Below are 17,552 nucleotides of genomic sequence, written 5' to 3'. Positions count from 1 at the left end.
TGCAGTCAGCATGCCAATTGCACGCTCCCTCAAAACTTGAGACATCTGTGGCATTGTGTTGTGTGACAAAACTGCACATTTTAGAGTGGCCTTTTATTGTCCCCAGTACAAGGTGCACCTGTGTAATGATCATGCTGTTTAATCATCATCATGATATGCCACACTTCTCATCATTTTAGAGAAATAAGCTTTTTGTGTGAATGGAATATTTCTAGGATCTTTTAAGTCAGCTCATGAAACATGACAACACTTTACATGTTGCATTTATATTTTTATTCAGGGTAATAAGAAATTAAAAAACGAAACGAAAATATAATAATTGGATTTGTCTTCATCCCCCCAAGTTAGTACTAATTATTGCTTTCTTCAGTGGAAATACAGAATATGTATAAAAATGAAAAATATACCAAGATTTACGACTAACCATGTTAATCATTACTGAAACATGCAAACTACAAACATTTAACCAGTTAAAGATAATGACAATTAGATACAAATAATTTATAAAAAATTATTCATTCAAAAGTCAAGAGTTGGCTATAACATGAGTACAAACAAAGTGAGTGTGTTTATATGTGTGTTAGTGTTTGTGTATTATAATTTCCCATCATCCAGTAGTTCTCGCAGCATGAAAAAAAAAATTCACTTTACATTTTTGCAATGTAAAAAATTCTAATAAAAGCTATCAAAATTCATTCGATTTGCCTCTTCGTCAATGATCCTGCCCCCTCCAAAAAAAAACGTAATGTGAAAAAGCAGATTTGCAGCCCTGGCCTGATATTCTAAGAATTGATTCGGGTTGGGCCGGCCCTGGTTTATCGTTTGCGCAACATCGTAACCTATGTTTGAGAACAACGCCTGGCGGTGACTGTATGAAAAGCGCTCTCACTGCCTCTCTCTGCTCTGATAGACGTCTCTCCGGCGTTGCTCTCACTGCCTCTCTCTGCTCTGATAGACGTCTCTCCGGCGTTGCTCTCACTGCCTCTCTCTGCTCTGATAGACGTCTCTCCGGCGTTGCTCTCACTGCCTCTCTCTGCTCTGATGGACGTCTCTCCAGCGTTGCTCTCACTGCCTCTCTCTGCTCTGATGGACGTCTCTCCAGCGTTGCTCTCACTGCCTCTCTCTGCTCTGATGGACGTCTCTCCAGCGTTGCTCTCACTGCCTCTCTCTGCTCTGATAGACGTCTCTCCAGCGTTGCTCTCACTGCCTCTCTCTGCTCTGATAGACGTCTCTCCAGCGTTGCTCTCACTGCCTCTCTCTGCTCTGATGGACGTCTCTCCAGCGTTGCTCTCACTGCCTCTCTCTGCTCTGATAGACGTCTCTCCAGCGTTGCTCTCACTGCCTCTCTCTGCTCTGATGGACGTCTCTCCAGCGTTGCGCTTCATACTTGATTTCCATATAGAATCATAGCCGCGCAAAGGGCTCTGGAGGAGCTGCAGCACCGCTGATACATTTAAATAAATGTGGGGAAAAAAAGTTAAAGTTACTGCTGTCTATTCAGAATAGCCTATGAGAAAGCCTATAATTTTGTCGCAGAGGATCAGTAGCTTATTTTTAAAAGAATAGCCTAGCAGTTGAGTGTAGCTCAATAACAAGGCACAGTCTACAGTCGGGAACGCGCGGCAAAATCTGTCAATGAGCAAACAGCATGCAGACAAAACAGGACTTTAGCAATATTTCAAATACAATCGCGGAAAAACACAGGTTGGAAAGCAAATGGCTCCTGCTGAAAAGAGAAGACTCTAATCTGTCTGCTGTAGGCTACCAAAATATTTGATCAACTTCCAAATATTGTTTTTACAAAGTAAAACAAGAGAGGCGTTTGGAACGAGCGCATCGGCCATCACCAGCTAGTGAGTTGCGCATCATTGGGTGAGTCAGTGAAACTGGATATGATTTTTTAGGCCTATAATTTCCTCCTCATATTGTAGCCTACAATATGTGTCTCCACACACCCATGCCTAGGCTATTGATGGATTCAAGACAAGGTCGTTTTTATTGATCTCAGATTCTCCGTTTGTCAATGTAACCCGCCATTTTGATCGTTTGGTATTATGGTGCTTTCAAGACAACTGGGAACTCAGGAAAAAAACGAGGTCGAATCATTATGTCAGTGATCTTCACGTTGGAAAGTCGGAGTTCTACAAAGAGGCTGAGTTCCAGAATTGGAATTCCGAGTTGGATAACCGTTGAAAATGAATTTACCTAGTTGGTGCTCGTTTTTGTCAGAGTTCCCAGTTTTCTTGAATGCTCTGAAGTCGGAAGTAGGAGATTTTCCAGTTCCGAATTCCGAGTTCCCAGTTGTTGTGAACGCAGCATTAAAAAACATTGTGCCAAAGTCTTCAGTCATGTAAAAGGACGTAGAATTGCATGAAATGCGTTTATAAAAGGCCACTACATTTTACAGTAGAATAGTTTAGAATACAGTATATACATATGAGATGAGCAATGCAAGATATGTAAACATTATTTAAAGTGACTAGTGTTTTTATTAAAGTGGCCAGTGATTTATAGTCTATGTCTATAGGCAGCAGCCTCTATTGTGCTAGTGATGGCTATTTAACGGTCTGATGGCCTTGAGATAGAAGCTGTTTTTCATTCTCTCGGTCCCAGCTTTGATGCACCTGTACTGACCTCGCCTTCTGGGTGATAGCGGGGTGAACAGGCAGTGGCTCGGGTGGTTGTTGTCCTTGATGATCTTTAACAGGGTTTATTCATAAGATGATTAATTCACAATATACATATTCAGCTTCTACATATGTGTTGAGGAACTTAGAAGTAAGATAAAACATGTCTGGTTATTTTGCAATTATTTCTGGTGACATTGTTTGCCAGGATTGTTTATTTTATTAAATAGCGTTACCCACTCCAGTCAGCAGATGGCGATGTGTCTTTCGGGTGATGCCTCTTGGTGACGTCTATTCTAGTGGACGGGACGTGGTGCTTCTTCAACAACATGGCTGCTGATTCAACCACCTCGGTAGCTTACTAGCAAACATAAAACCTAAACATTGAAGCTCTTTAGACCATTTTTGTTTATATGAATCTCAGTGTTTTAAACACAATTCTGTTTACTTATATACTTCTTAACTTACATGTAATTTGTTTGTTAACTTCAATTAGCAAATGGGTTAAATTGATACTGAGTTTAGCACTAGGCTAGTCGCTAATGCTAACTAGCTAACATCCCCGACCATGAGCTCACTAAACTACAGCCCCCCAGCTAAAGAAGAAGAAGAAGAGGAGGTCTGCTGTGGTGATGGGAAGTTCGGCTCTTTTCTGAGAGCCGGCTCTTTTGACTCGGCTCCCAAAGAAGAGCCGGCTCTTTCGACTCCCGAACGGCTCTTTATTTAGGATCTTTTGTAGCCTATATTTTACCTTAACTTTGAAAAAAAATCATGGTTTATGTGTTGAAAACCCTTTTGCTTTCAGTGTTTTTATGAGAGACCTTATAATGCCTAATTCTGTGCATTTATTCTGTGACAAAACCACTCTTACATTTGTTTATTTCAATTAAACTTTTTTATTGCACAAATTAACAATAAACTTCAAACAAATCCACAGAACAGAATCAAAACCAGAACCAAACTCCAGCAAACAGCATTAGTCCTCAGGGCAGGTTGGCATTCAGGAAGATCAGATGCCTCAGCTTGGATGGGCTGATACGATTTCGCCTCTCCGTGAGTATCTGCCCTGTTTTGGAGAAGATTCTCTCAGAAGGAACTGATGTGGCAACAATACATAGTCTCCCCTCCATCACCTTCACCAGGAGTGGAAAGACTGAGGCCTTGGCCTGCCACCAGCTCAGTGGGTCTTCTGCTCTCTGGATGAGGGGCTCCTCAAGGTAGCTCCTCACCTCCATTATAGCATCAGCTGTCGGATTTCTCCTTGAAGCATCTCCTGTAGCTCTGTCATCAAAAAGCCTCCAAACAGCAGAGGTTTGCTGCTCCTCCTCCACTTGGCCCTGTAATGGTGGAGCTGGCTGGCTGCTGGGGGTGCATTTTGCTGCTGCTGCTGCACTAATCCTCTGAAGAGCTTCATCAACAGCTCTACGATCACTGAAGGCAAGTTTTTTAAACCTTGGATCCAATAAGGTAGTTTCTGAAAGGACAGTGTTGTACTCCATCCGCAGAAATTTGCGGTCCATGGCTGAACAAAGAGCTGCAACTAATTCCTTCACTTTCTGCACAGTTACTGTCCATTGGTTCTCGGCTGTCACCAGCTGCAGACCTTTGCAAAGCAGGAGCATTTTCGAGGCTGTGACATAGCTGAAGGAGAGAAAACAGCAACTTTTAGAATTTAGTTTTTTAAAAGTATGTGGCATATTATACGTGATGCATTATACTGTATGTGTTGTGTTTGCAATGTATAATAGTGACTGAATAGTAGTAGAGAAAACAATGCTTCAATGGTTCTAGGTACCTGTCTGCACTTATCTCCACAGTCACCTCCTGGAATGGTTGCAGGACGGCGCAGACCTCTTTCACCAACTCTTAGTAGCTCCACTGCCAAGTTTTCTGCAGTGTGTCTGTCGGTGAACTCGAAGCAGTCCAGAAGGCAAGATGTCATCTTGTAATCTTCAATAAAGTGGCAAGTGACAGACATGAAAGAGCAGGTTGTTCTGGAGGTCCAGCAGTCAGTTGTCAGGCAAACTGATGGAGCTTTTGTCACCCTTTCTTGCCATAATGCACGTTCTGTGTCATATAGTTTTGGGATCATTGTTTGGGAAAGTGTTTTTCTACTGGGTAGAGTGTATGTGGGATTTAGGGCTTTGACAAAGTTTTTCATTCCTTTGTCCTCCACAATGGAAAAGGGTTGAAAATCAGAAGCTACCATTTTAGCCAACTCATCATCAATACTGTGCTGTTTGGCTGGGGTCATCAGTTTAGGTAAAAACTGACTTATTTTGCTTTGAGTTGCAGTAGGAGAGGTTATACTTGCACGCATGGGGATGGCAGTAGACGTTACAGCAGCTGTTGTTCTGGTATGAGACACACCAGGATCAGTAGATGGTGAGCTGGCTTGCCCTCTCTCCTCTAACTGCACTGTAGGATGGACAGTTCTTGTATGTCTATGCAGGTTTGTGGTGGAACCTGCTCTTATAGTGACCTTCGTTTTGCAGTGAAGGCACTCTGCTTTCTTGTTCCCAATATCTTTAAACTGCAGCCAGATGCTGCTTCGCTTTCTAGTGTCACTCATAGTTAAACGACACGACAATGCAAGACGCACACACGCTCCTCAGTCCGCTCTGTCTCTCTCTTCACTTGCAGTGGAGTCAAGTGGTGTGTCTGCCCCGCCCCCTCTCTGTTTACACATCCTTAATTCTCACGTGAATGCCGCATGCTGGTCGCCATGCTGGCCAATCATAACAGACCTCTGTGAAAGTGAAACCTAAGCAGCGAATGGGCAAAAAACTGGGAGCCGGCTCTCACTCGATGCGAGCCGGCTCTTCTGATTCACTACAAAGAGCCGGCTCTCAGAGCCGATGCTTGTGCGCATGACCCATCACTAGTCTGCTGGACAGAGAAAGCAGCTCTAGGACTGAACATTATCGTAAAAGAAGAAGAGGAGGATATTATAGTGAAACTAGAGGAAGAAGATTTCAGAATGAGAAAGGAGGAAGAGGAGGCTATCACATTGAAAGAAGAAGAGGAGGATGTTACAGTGAAAGAAGAGAAAGAACATTTTGGAGTGAAAGAGGAAGAGGGGATAGAGGCTGTCACAGTGGAAGAGGAGGAGGTAGAAACTTTCAGAATGAAAAAGGAGGAAGAGGAGGATGTTACAGTGAAAGAAGAAGATCATTTAGTGAAAGAAGAGAAAGAACCTTTTGAAGTGGATGAGGAAGAGGAGGCTATCTCAATAAAAGAGGAAGAGGAGAAAGAGGAGACTGGAGATCAGATTAACACCAGTGAGTATTGTCTTAAAAACAGGGGCACAAACTATGCAGTTGTTGAACTAATGTGTGGTTTTAAAGGGGCAACGTGTGTTTGTTTTTTTAAGGGGCATTCTGCCGAAGTTCTACACTTGAATATGTTGTTCAGTACTGTATGAGTTCTTAAAGGGGCAATCTGAGATTGGTACATGCATGTTTTGTTTAACTGAATTCTATAGCCAACAGTCCTAGCCATTGATTCTAGGAGAATTGTAAATGCCCAATGAGCTAAGTTCAACTGTCGTAACCCAGGGGTAGGCCTGTTTACATTTGAGTCATTTAGCAGACGCTCTTTTCCAGAGAGACTTACAGTAGTGAGTCATTTAGCAGACGCTCTTATCCAGAGAGACTTACAGTAGTGAGTCATTTAGCAGACGCTCTTATCCAGAGAGACTTACAGTAGTGAGTCATTTAGCAGAACGCTCTTATCCAAAGAGACTTACAGTAGTGAGTCATTTAGCAGAACGCTCTTATCCAAAGAGACTTACAGTAGTGAGTCATTCAGCAGAACGCTCTTATCCAAAGAGACTTACAGTAGTGAGTCATTTAGCAGACACTCTTATCCAGAGAGACTTACAGTAGTGAGTCATTTAGCAGACACTCTTTTCCAAAGAGACTTACAGTAGTGAGTCATTTAGCAGACACTCTTTTCCAGAGAGACTTACAGTAGTGAGTCATTTAGCAGACGCTCTTTTCCAAAGAGACTTACAGTAGTGAGTGCATACGTTTTTGTGCTTTTTAAAATGAAAAAGTAGAAGGACAATTGTAGCAGGATAGAGGAGTTATAGAGAGCTTACTTTGGTCAATTCTGAATTCAACTAAGGATAACCTTTGAAGGTGGCTTAGCTCTTAGCCAGGTAAGTTTCTATGGCAACAAATCCTTCAGCGCTAACCTCCTAGGGGTAGGCCCACTCCACTTTATCCTAAATAAGAGTTGAGGACTAATCGAATCAAGTTCCCTCCCTCGGGCGATTTCACGCCAGGACAGCCTAAAAATATCACGTCACGTCTGAAGGAAACCTGGCACCATCCCTATGGTGAAGCATGGTGGTGGCAGCATCATGCTGTGGGGATGTTTTTCATTTGCAGGGACTGGGAGACTAGTCAGGATCGAGGGAAAGATTAACAGAGCAAAGTACAGAGAGCTCCTTAATGAAAACCTGCTCCAGAGTGCTCAGGATCTGAGACTGGAGCGAAGGTTCACCTTCCAACAGGTCAACAACCCAAAGCACACAGCGAAGACAACGCAGGAGTGGCTTCGGGACAAGTCTCTGAATGTCCTTGAGTGGCCCAGCCAGAACCCGGACTTGAATCCGATCGAACATCTCTGGAGAGACCTGAAAATAGCTGTGCAGTGACGCTCCCCATCCAACCTGACAGAGCTTGAGAGGATCTGCAGAGAAGAATGGGAGAAACTCCCCAAAAACAGGTATGCCAAGTTTGTAGCATCATACCCAAGAAGACTCAAGGATGTAGTTGCTGCCAAAGGTGCTTCAACAAAGCACTGAGTAAAGGGTCTGAATACTTATGTAAATGTGATATTTCTGTTTAATATTTTTAGTACATTTGCAAACATTTCTAAACCTGTTTTTGCTTTGTCATTATGGGGTATTGTGTGTAGATTGATGAGGGGGGGGGAAAAAAACGTTTTGCCTCCCGAGTGGCGCAGCGGTCTAAGGCAGTGCTTGAGGCGTCACTACAGACCTGGGTTCGATCCCAGGCTGTGTCACAACCAGCCGTGACTGAGAGTCCCATAGGGCAGCGCACAATTGGCCCATCGTCGTCCGGGTTAGGGGAGGGTTTGGCCGGTGGGGCTTTACTTGGCTCATCGCGCTCTAGCGACTCCTTGTGGCGGGCCGGGCGCCCGCAGGCTGACTTCGGTCATCAGTTGAGCAGTGTTTCCTCCGGCACATTGGTGCGGGCGGGTCATGTTTCGGAGGACGCATGACTCAACCTTCGCTTCTCCCGAGCCCGTTGGGGAGTTGCAGCGATTAAACAAGATTGTAATTGAATCGCAATTGGATATCATGAAATTGGTGAGAAAAGGGGGGTAAAATACAAAACAATTATAATCATCCATTTTAGAATAAGGCTGTAATGTAACAACGTGGGAAAATTCAAGAGGTCTGTATACTTTCCGAATGCACTGTACACTACATGACCAAAAAGACCTGCTCGTCGAACATCTCATTCCGAAATCATGGGCGTTAATATGGAGTTGGTCCCCCCTTTGCTGCTATAACAGCCTCCACTCTTCTGGGAAGGCTTTCCACTAGATGTTGGAACATTGCTGCGGGGACTTGCTTCCATTCAGCCACGGGCATTAGTGAGGTCGGGCACTGATGTTGGGCATTTAGGCCTGGCTCGCAGTCGGCGTTCCAAATCATCCCAAAGGTGTTTGATGGGGTTGAGGTCAGTGCTCTGTGCAGGCCAGTCAAGTTCTTCCACACCGATCTTGAAAAAACATTTCTGTATGGACCTCGAATTGAACGTTTCTGGGATCTTTTATTTCAGCTCATGAAACATGGGACCAACACTTTACATGTTGCGTTTATATTTTAGTTCAGTGTAATATTTTTTGTGGTCCACTTAAAGGATTTTTCCTATTTAAGTTTTTTCCACATTTATTTTATATCCTGAGATTTTAGAGTATTCAGAAAATATTTTTAACAAGGTGGGCTTCCATTCAGCCACGAGCATTAGTGAGGTCGGGCATTGATGTTGGGCGATTAGACATGGCTCGCAGTCGGCGTTCCAAATCATCCCAAAGGTGTTTGATGGGGTTGAGGTCAGTGCTCTGTGCAGGCCAGTCAAGTTCTTCCACACCGATCTTGAAAAAACATTTCTGTATGGACCTCGAATTGAACGTTTCTGGGATATTTTATTTCAGCTCATGAAACATGGGACCAACACTTTACATGTTGCGTTTATATTTTAGTTCAGTGTAATGTTTTTTGTGGTCCACTTAAAGGATTTTTCCTATTTAAGTTTTTTCCACATTTATTTTATATCCTGAGATTTTAGAGTATTCAGAAAATATTTTTAACAAGGTGGGCTTCCATTCAGCCACGAGCATTAGTGAGGTCGGGCATTGATGTTGGGCGATTAGACATGGCTCGCAGTCAGCATTCCAACTCATCCCAAAGGTGTTCGATGGGGTTGAGGTCAGGGCTCTGTGTAGGCCAGTCAAGTTCTTCCACACCGATCTCGAAAAACAATTTCTGGATGGACCTTGCTTTGTGCACGGGGGCGTTGTCAAGCATTGAGTTTTCAATACTGGTCAGGTGTATCAGGTATAACGTCTGCAAATAAGTCTAGTTTATATTCATGATTACCAATACTGATACCGGTTACATTTCGGGTCATTTCTAATTCTTTCTGCAAGCGGTCCTCTGTAGCTCAATTGGTAGAGCATGGTGCTTGTAACGCCAGGGTAGTGGGTTCGATCCCCGGGGCCACCCATACGTAAAAATGTATGCACACAGGTTTGAATAGAAAAGGCCATTCAAGACGGTCAAATGCCTTTTCGGCATCAACTGCCATTATTGATAAATGTACATCTTGTTATTGTATTAAACTGAAACATGTTCTTGTTTGTGTCAATTTTTTTATCAACCCTGTTTGATTAAAATATATATCAAGTCCGGTAAGACTTCCTCCATTCTGTTGCAGATTAGCTTTGTTATTATTCTATTGTCGCAATTTATTAAATGTATGGGTCTGTAATCTGCAGGGGACGGTCCAGATTTCCCTGGTTTTATTCAAACTGAAATAACGGTTTGATACCTGGAACTTGGAAGCACTGAATTGAGTTGCATGTGTGTTGTAATTTGAGTTAATAGGAGTGCTACTTTGTCCCAGAATGTTAAATAATATTCAGTCCAGACCATAATATTCAGTCCAGACCATAATATTCAGTCCAGACCTGGTGCTTTTCTCCACGTGAATGTTTTAAAAGTGTCTAATATTTATTTTGGGTGAATTTTTTTTGGGGGGGCGGTTCTCTATTTTTTATGGTAATTGTTTGTCTGCTGATAGTTGCTTCAGGGTTATTGAGTCTAAGAAGGCTGTAGGATCAGTCCAACTGTTGTTTAATTCTGATTTATATTGATTTTCATAGACCATTTAGAATGGTCATTAATAGCGTCACTAGTCTATTTATCCATTAGGTCTAATACATGTATCCTATACTGACTAGTCTATTTATCCATTAGGTCTAATAAATGTATCCTATACTGACTAGTCTATTTATCCATTAGGTCTAATAAATGTATCCTATACTAGTCTATTTATCCATTAGGTCTAATAAATGTATCCTATACTGACTAGTCTATTTATCCATTAGGTCTAATAAATGTATCCTATACTGACTAGTCTATTTATCCATTAGGTCTAATACATGTATCCTATACTGACTAGTCTATTTATCCATTAGGTCTAATAAATGTATCCTATACTGACTAGTCTATTTATCCATTAGGTCTAATACATGTATCCTATACTGACTAGTCTATTTATCCATTAGGTCTAATAAATGTATCCTATACTGACTAGTCTATTTATCCATTAGGTCTAATACATGTATCCTATACTGACTAGTCTATTTATCCATTAGGTCTAATAAATGTATCCTATACTGACTAGTCTATTTATCCATTAGGTCTAATAAATGTATCCTATACTGACTAGTCTATTTATCCATTAGGTCTAATAAATGTATCCTATACTGACTAGTCTATTTATCCATTAGGTCTAATAAATGCATAACAACACTAAGTTTAATAGTGTTTTTATTAGCCTCCAAAGCACTACAGCCACTCTGTGATGGATACACTCTGATCTTTTATTGAGGGATCTAGTCTAGATTAAACCTCATAGACAGTTTTATCATGTGGAGGTTTCATTCCCATCTCTCTATTTAACTAAACACTCTATTTGTCTTTAGCAGGGGAGAGACCAGACTCTCACTGTGACAGCTTGAAGAGTGCTTCAGGGGAACCAGACCCAGAGAAGTCCAAACCAGCAAGACGACGCCACTGCTCTCAGTGTGGAAAGAGTTTCGCGAACCTGAAACGACATGAGAGGACACACACAAAGGAGAGACCCTACCAATGCACTCAGTGTGGAAAGAATTTTACCTCATCAGAATATCTGAAAAAATATGAAAGAATACACTCTAAGCCTTACCACTGCTCCCAGTGCGAAAGAAGTTTTACCCAACGGGGGGACCTGAAATCACATGAGAGGACACACACGGGAGAGAAGCCTTACCACTGCTCCCAGTGTGAAAATATTTTTTTCTCATTAGGGTCCCTGAAAAAAACATGAGGGGACACACACTGTAGAAAAACCTTTCCACTGTTCTCATTGTGAAAAAAGTTTTAAAAATGTATGGAACCTGAAAGAACATGAGCAAAGACACACAATGGAGAAGCCTTTCCACTGCTCCAACTGTGGAATTAAATTTACGTGGTTTCAGCAACTTAAAGAGCATGAAAGAATCCACATCGGAGAGAAAAGTTATCAATGCTTCCAGTGTGGAAAGATATTTATGCAGTTAGGGCACCTGAAAGTCCATGAGGTAACACACACAGGGGAGAAGCCTTACCACTGCTCTCAGTGTGGAAAGAGATATAGTACATCACATGGACTTAAAATTCATCAGAAAACACACACAGTTCTCCCACAATTGACTCATATTTTTGACTGAGGATGTGTTTTTGTTTATGCCACATGAAATCAAATTATACAAAGTGTACTCAAAAATAAATTTGTATGAATATGTAGTGAGTAAGTATATGGCGTTTCCAGATTTTTATGAAATATGACCTATAATTAATTGCAATATGAGTTAAATAGTTTTTCAAAAAAATGGTAATTAAGTATGTTAAAAGGTGTTGGAATGGTGTGAGTACCCCAACAACAGAATGTTGTGGGCGTGTACCGGTCATTCAATGGATACTTTGGGATTTTGGCAATGAGGCCCTTTATCTACTTCCCCCAGAGTCAGGTGAACTGGTTGATACCATTTCTATGACTCTGTGTCCAGTATGCAGCAAGTTAGAGGTAGTTTTGTGAGCCAATGCTAACTAGCGTTAACGCACTGCGCTAGCGCTAGTTAGCAACTTCCCTCAAACCGCACGTAGAGACCAAAAAATGGTATCCACGAGTACATCTGAAAGTTACAGACGCACAAATGTCATACCGCCAAGACATGCTAACCTCTCACCATTACAATAACAGGGGAGGTGAGCATTTTATATCATACCGCCAAGACATGCTAACCTCTCACCATTACAATAACAGGGGAGGTTAGCATTTTATATCATACCGCCAAGACATGCTAACCTCTCACCATTACAATAACAGGGGAGGTTAGCATTTTATGTCATACCGCCAAGACATGCTAACCTCTCACCATTACAATAACAGGGGAGGTTAGCATTTTATATCATAACGCCAAGACATGCTAACCTCTCACCATTACAATAACAGGGGAGGTTAGCATTTTATATCATACCGCCAAGACATGCTAACCTCTCACCATTACAATAACAGGGGAGGTTAGCATTTTGGGGGGGGGGACTTTGACATTTGTGTGTTTAACTTTCTTACTCATTCACTATTAATTCAGGACTATCCGTAATCATGGATCCACATTAATGTATCCAACAAGTTTTGACTACTTTTAAACACATAAACACTACATGGCTCATCGACACCTGCTCGTCAAAAATCTCATTCCAAAATCATGGGCGTTAATATGGAGTTGGTCCCCCCTTTGCTGCTATAACAGCCTCCACTCTTCTGGGAAGGCTTTCCACTAGATGTTGGAAACTTGCTGCAGTGACTTGCTTCCATTCAGCCACGAGCATTAGTGAGGTCGGGCATTGATGTTGGGCGATTAGGCCTGGCTCGCAGTCAGCGTTCCAATTCATCCCAAAGATGTTCGATGGGGTTGAGGTCAGGGCTCTGTGTAGGCCAGTCAAGTTCTTTCACACCGATCTCGAAAAACAATTTCTGGATGGACCTCGCTTTGTGCACGGGGGCATTGTCATGTTGAAAGAGGAAAGGGCCTTCCCCAAACTGTTGCCACAAAGTTGGAAGCACAGAATCGTCAAGAATGTAATTGTATGCTGTAGCATTAAGATTTCCCTTCACTGGAACTAAGGGGCCTAGCCGAACCATGAAAAACAGCCACAGACCATTATTCCTCCTCCACCAAACTTTACAGTTGGCACTATGCATTCGGGCAGGTAGCGTTCTCCTGGCATCCGTCAAACCCAGATTTGTCCGTTGGACTGCCAGATGGTGAAGCATGATTTATCACTCCAGAGAACGAGTTTCCACTGCTCCAGAGTCCAATGGCAGTGAGCTTTACACCACTCCAGCCGACGCTTGGCATTGCGCATGGTTGCAACCGAGACACACCATTTTTACGCGTCACGCGCTTCAGCACTCGGCTGTCCCGTTCTGTGAGCTTGTGTGGTCTACCGCTGAGCCGTTGTTGCTCCTAGACGTTTCCACTTCACAATAACAACACTTACAGTTGACCGGGGCAGCTCTAGCAGGGCAGAAATTAGATGAACTGATTTGTTGGAAAGGTGGCATCCTATGACGGTGCAAAGTTGAAAGTCACTGAGCTCTTCAGTAAGGCCATTTCTACTGCCAATGTTTGTCTATGGAGGTTGAATGTGCTATGTGCTTGATTTAATACACCTGTCAGCAACGGGTGTGGCTGAAATAGCTGAATCCCCTATTTGAAGGGGTAATCTTGCATACACTATATATACAAAAGTATGTTGCATGTCTTATTTCATTCCCACAGTTGACTAATAGTATGTGTAATAATGTAGGCACTTCCTGTAATGGAGGATTGTTACCTGTAACAAGGACTAGCAGGACAAAATGTCATTATCTGGTGTATGGCTGAGAGTTATGCGATGTCATTATCTGGTGTATTGACTGAGAGTTATGCGATGTCATTATCTGGTGTATTGACTGAGAGTTATGCGATGTCATTATCTGGTGTATTGACTGAGAGTTATGCGATGTCATTATCTGGTGTATTGACTGAGAGTTATGCGATGTCATTATCTGGTGTATGGCTGAGAGTTATGCGATGTCATTATCTGGTGTATGACTGAGAGTTATGCGATGTCATTATCTGGTGTATTGGCTGAGAGTTATGCGATGTCATTATCTGGTGTATTGGCTGAGAGTTATGCAATGTCATTATCTGGTGTATGACTGAGAGTTATGCGATGTCATTATCTGGTGTATGGCTGAGAGTTATGCGATGTCATTATCTGGTGTATGACTGAGAGTTATGCGATGTCATTATCTGGTGTATGACTGAGAGTTATGCGATGTCATTATCTGGTGTATGACAGAGTTATGCGATGTCATTATCTGGTGTATTGACTGAGAGTTATGCGATGTCATTATCTGGTATATGACTGAGAGTTATGCGATGTCATTATCTGGTGTATTGACAGAGTAATGCGATGGTGTTCTCTCTTTGTTCTCTCTCTCCTCCCTCATCACAGGTGATGAGCTGCACCTGTGACAGAGGGGAAGTGTATACATTTGGTTGATATGGGGCCAGTTTTTCAAAAGTTATCTATCTGGATTTCGCTTATCGGATATAACAAAATGTTAGAATTGGGCTTTTCAAAACAGAAGAATTCGATTCCGATCCCAAATCTCACCTTTAATCAGGATTTAAATGTTGTTTTTTGCATTTTTAAAAACTGAAAGATAGTGATTATGATAGTTTTAACGCTGAAAATCTGGATTATCTTGATCCCACTGCAAGGGTGGATTTAGAAAGGTGAAAGGTACTACAACCAAGACTATGTAACTAAGGTGAGGAGGTTTAGAAAACGTTCTTACATGTGAAAACCAAAGGTTCATTATGTTAAGCTCTTAAGGATCGGACCCTTTTTTTTCAATTTTCACTTAAAATGACATACCCAAATCTAACTGCCTGTAGCTCAGGACCTGAAGCAAGGATATGCATATTCTTGATACAATTTGAAAGGAACAACTTTGAAGTTTGTGGAAATGTGAAATTAATGTAGGAGAATATAACACATTAGATCTGGTAAAAGATAATACAAACAAAAAAACATGCATTTTCTATTCAATGTTTTGTTCCATCATCTTTAAAATGCAAGAGAAAGGCCACAATATAATATTGCAGTTTAGGCACAATTTAGATTTTGGTCACTAGATGGCAGCAGTGTGTGTGCAAAGTTTCAGATTGATCCAGTGAAGCATTGCAATACTGGACTATTTTGTATCAAGTCTGCCCAAATGTGCCGAATTGGTCAATTGATACATTTTCAAGTACATACAACTATAGAGAACATACACAAATTATATGGTAATACAAAATGTAAGTTTACACACTCCCAGGAATGTCATACATGATGCGAACCCTGGCTGGGATGGTGCTGTTACAGAAACGCTCAGTCCCGCAGTGGATAGTTCCAGTTAAGTTGAGAAGCAGGTCTGGGTGAAGGCTCACAGATGATCATTGAGGTGGGAGCAATATGCAAAGTGATCTTGCGAAGGATCTGTGAGAGACTTTCACTGTGAGTGTGAAGTTGACAGTAGGCCCAGATCTGTTTAGGGTTGGGTACAGGATATGAACCCTGTTTAGTGGTAGGGTTGGGTACAGGATATGAACCCTGTTTAGTGGTAGGGTTGGGTACAGGATATGAACCCTGTTTAGTGGTAGGGTTGGGGACTGGATATGAACCCTGTTTAGTGGTAGGGTTGGGTACAGGATATGAACCCTGTTTAGTGGTAGGGTTGGGTACAGGATATGAACCCTGTTTAGTGGTAGGGTTGGGTACAGGATATGAACCCTGTTTAGTGGTAGGGTTGGGTACAGGATATGAACCCTGTTTAGTGGTAGGGTTGGGTACAGGATATGAACCCTGTTTAGTGGTAGGGTTGGGTACAGGATATGAACCCTGTTTAGTGGTAGGGTTGGGTACAGGATATGAACCCTGTTTAGGGGTAGGGTTGGGTACAGGATATGAACCCTGTTTAGGGGTAGGGTTGGGTACAGGATATGAACCCTGTTTAGGGGTAGGGTTGGGTACAGGATATGAACCCTGTTTAGGGGTAGGGTTGGGTACAGGATATGAACCCTGTTTAGGGGTAGGGTTGGGTACAGGATATGAACCCTGTTTAGTGGTAGGGTTGGGTACAGGATATGAACCCGGTTTAGTGGTAGGGTTGGGTACAGGATATGAACCCTGTTTAGTGGTAGGGTTGGGTACAGGATATGAACCCTGTTTAGTGGTAGGGTTGGGTACAGGATATGAACCCTGTTTAGTGGTAGGGTTGGGTACAGGATATGAACCCTGTTTAGTGGTAGGGTTGGGTACAGGATATGAACCCTGTTTAGTGGTAGGGTTGGGTACAGGATATGAACCCTGTTTAGGGGTAGGGTTGGGTACAGGATATGAACCCTGTTTAGTGGTAGGGTTAGGTACAGGATATGAACCCTGTTTAGTGGTAGGGTTGGGTACAGGATATGAACCCTGTTTAGTGGTAGGGTTGGGTACAGGATATGAACCCTGTTTAGTGGTAGGGTTGGGTACAGGATATGAACTCTGTTTAGTGGTAGGGTTGGGTACAGGATATGAACCCTGTTTAGTGGTAGGGTTGGGTACAGGATATGAACCCTGTTTAGGGGTAGGGTTGGGTACAGGATATGAACCCTGTTTAGTGGTAGGGTTGGGTACAGGATATGAACCCTGTTTAGTGGTAGGGTTGGGTACAGGATATGAACCCGGTTTAGTGGTAGGGTTGGGTACAGGATATGAACCCGCTTTAGTGGTAGGGTTGGGTACAGGATATGAACCCTGTTTAGTGGTAGGGTTGGGTACAGGATATGAACCCTGTTTAGTGGTAGGGTTGGGTACAGGATATGAACCCTGTTTAGTGGTAGGGTTGGGTACAGGATATGAACCCTGTTTAGTGGTAGAGTTGGGTACAGGATATGAACCCTGTTTAGTGGTAGGGTTGGGTACAGGATATGAACCCTGTTTAGGGGTAGGGTTGGGTACAGGATATGAACCCTGTTTAGTGGTAGGGTTGGGTACAGGATATGAACCCTGTTTAGGGGTAGGGTTGGGTACAGGATATGAACCCTGTTTAGTGGTAGGGTTGGGTACAGGATATGAACCCTGTTTAGTGGTAGGGTTGGGTACAGGATATGAACCCTGTTTAGTGGTAGGGTTGGGTACAGGATATGAACCCTGTTTAGGGGTAGGGTTGGGTACAGGATATGAACCCTGTTTAGTGGTAGGGTTGGGTACAGGATATGAACCCTGTTTAGGGGTAGGGTTGGGTACAGGATATGAACCCTGTTTAGTGGTAGGGTTGGGTACAGGATATGAACCCTGTTTAGTGGTAGGGTTGGGGACTGTGAGTGTGAAGTGATGGTAGGCCCAGATCTGTGCATGCATCTGAGTAGGTGTAGTCTGTACCAATGATGATACGAACTGCTCTTCTCTGGACTCTTCATGGTAACACACTGTCCCCTTTGGTTAGTCCTGCATGCCACACTGGGGCAGCATATTCCACCGCTGGTCAGATG

General features: G+C 42.7%; 1 protein-coding gene across 1 annotated transcript in view; it reads left to right on the top strand.

Moving 5' to 3' along the window:
- LOC311122910 (uncharacterized protein) overlaps nt 1-17,552 on the top strand; it is a gene marked incomplete at its 3' end in the record, with an annotated part of 141,216 nt that overhangs the window by 49,213 nt on the left and 74,451 nt on the right. The window lies entirely within an intron of this gene.

The sequence above is a fragment of the Coregonus lavaretus genome (genome assembly GCF_964263955.1).
Source record: "Coregonus lavaretus genome assembly, contig: HAP1_SCAFFOLD_102, whole genome shotgun sequence".
In the NCBI taxonomy this organism is placed as follows: Eukaryota; Metazoa; Chordata; class Actinopteri; order Salmoniformes; family Salmonidae; genus Coregonus; species Coregonus lavaretus.
Note: the sequence above shows the minus strand (reverse complement) of the source record. Positions and strands in the feature narration are given on the sequence as shown.